This window comes from Rhagoletis pomonella, unplaced genomic scaffold, assembly GCF_013731165.1.
Source record: "Rhagoletis pomonella isolate Grant_MI unplaced genomic scaffold, Rhpom_1.0 Rhpom_scaffold_00001, whole genome shotgun sequence".
Taxonomy (NCBI): domain Eukaryota; kingdom Metazoa; phylum Arthropoda; class Insecta; order Diptera; family Tephritidae; genus Rhagoletis; species Rhagoletis pomonella.
In genome coordinates, this window is record NW_023458555.1 from 46,288,781 (window position 1) to 46,291,413 (window position 2,633).

The window sequence follows — 2,633 nt, forward strand, 5'->3', positions numbered from 1 at the left end:
CCATTTTGAAGTGCGAATCGAGAAAACAGTCGCCAAATATTGACAGCCATGGCGAAGCGAATGTCGTTTTTTCGCTAGTGGTAATACACAAAATTCATTTTCGCCACTCGTTCGCCATTTTGCGGCGAATTCGCCAGTGATTCGCATCTCATAATTCGAGAATGCGAAGTTCGCCGATATTTTCTTTCGCTTCGCAAGTGATAATACCGGCCTAAAATTGGCTTACTTGAATTGGCTGCCTTGAGTTGCTGGAACGCGTCCTCCTGCTGCTGCTGCCATACAAATGGTATGTTCTTCTTGAGTAGTTTGGTTAATGACTCTGCAGTGTGACTATACCGTTCGACGAATTTTCGGAAAAACCCCGTAAGGCCCAAAAATTGCCGAACCTCCGTAGCAGTCTTCGGTCGCGGAAACTTGTCAATAGTCTCGGTTTTCCCTTTACCCGGATGTATGCCGTCTTGAGTTACAATGTGACCCAAAAACTTCACCTCACTTTCCAGAAACGTACACTTAGAAGGTCTTAGCGTCAATCCCGTACTTATAACCGCTTTCAAGAATTCTGCCAACACCTGTTTGCCTTCGGCTATCGTTGGTGTCGCGATGATGACCTCATCCACGTAGCTAATAATTCTCTTTCTATTTTCAAGATTAGCGATTAGTCGAAGCTCCATCTCTTGAAAATACATCGGGGCATTAACTAGCCCAAACGGCATAACATTGTGCTCAAAAAGGCCATCGTGCGTCAAGAATGCCATATATTTCTTACTACCTTCTTCTAGCGGTATCTGGTAATACCCCGAGGTCATATCTCGCGTAGTAAAATATCGCCCTCCGGTTAGCTTTGCCAACTGCTCCTCAACGATTGGCATGGGAAACTGCTTCTTTACGTGACCGCGTTGAGAGCACGGTAGTCAACACACATACGACTCTCTCCGTTGTTCTTGCTTACCAAGGTCACCGATGCTGCATGTGGCGACGAACTTCGACGGATGATTCCATTATCCAAAAGTTTGTTCAATATCGTCGTCAGTTCCTCTTGACGTGCTAATGGTACTTGATACCGCTTGCCAAATATCGGCTTCTCTGTTGTCACTTCAATCCCCATTGACGTACTGTTGCACCGACCGAGCGTCGATAAATCCTCGGCAAAACAATTCGAGAACCCTCCAATAGATTATAAATTTCGTTGCGTTCTTCTCCGCGAATAACAATAAACTTTTCTGGACTGCGAGCTTGTAATTGTAAAACTCCCTCGTCAATAATCATTATTTTATTTCTGCTACAGAGAACATCTCTACCCAATAGCATTTCGTATTTAAGAACATCATCTGGTACAATGAATAAACGAGCGTGTACCATTTCATTGCCTAACTTCATTTCAGCCTCTATCATTGCCGTTGATTCGACTCGAGAACCGCCAAATCACTCGAATTGTTTAAAAATAGGTATGCGCTTGACCGTTGCCGGTACTCTTGACTGCTTGATCAACCAATTATCGCTTCCGGTGTCAACTAGCGCCTCGAATTCTTGGCCTTTCAACCAAATATGTTCTATAATTGGAGGTACCACGCTATAATGATCGTTGTGCATGTTGATTTCTGCAACTGTAGCCCCAGCTGTACAGTATTTCACCTCGTGATCTGGCTTAGAACATTTACTACACCGCGGCTTCTTAGATGGACGTGGACATTTTGCAGCAATATGTCCATATTCGTTGCAATTATAACATTTTGGTCCCCTCTGAACTACCTGCTTGCGTTCGGTATCGGACATCATCTCAGCTGGTTTCGATTGAGGTTGTCGTTGCACGATCGCTGGTTGATTTACTGCTACATTTTCTATTGACCTCAGCAAATCGTTAGTCGTCTGAATATTAATGGCCAGAAGCATCCGCGTTAAATGCGTGTCATTTAAGCCATTGATGACATATGAATTTATCGATGTATCCTCCAAAAACCCTCGTCTGGCAATTGCAAGCATACTATAGTAGTACTCTACCAATGATTCTCCATGTTTGCGCTTACGTTGTGCTAATTCCCTATGAATATCCGCAGAATTAACCGTACATGGAAAATCGTTCGTTAACATACTCACAAAATTAGCCCATGTTTGAAATACGGGCTGGGTATCTAACCAATCCCTTGCTACGCCTTTCATTTTGTGCTGCACCGCGAACAATATTAATTCTTCTCTCCTACCGTATATACGAACTGTTGAGATGACGTCGACTTCTTCAAGGGATCGAATTCCGGTAACACGCCAATAATGTTGTGCATATTGGGGTGAGCTTGTGTCAGAATTGAAGACGTCGTCGGCTGTGAAGTTTCCCTTACTATCTGATCTACATCCACATTGCCACCCGGCGTTGGTTGTGGTGCACCTGATCTAATGTCACTAGTCTAGTCTCGTTCGTTGATGGACGACAGCCACGGCTCCGCTTCGTCCACTTTTTGGAAAACGGGCGTGACACCGCCCACTAATAACCACATACATATGTACATTAGACTGCATCACCAAAAAAAGTTGCGGTTTTTCCGGCTGGATTAAAAAATCTGGTATATTTTAAGACTTCTACCAAAATATTTCGGAAAAATATTAAGATTTACGTGAGCAGAACCGGTTTGAAAATACCT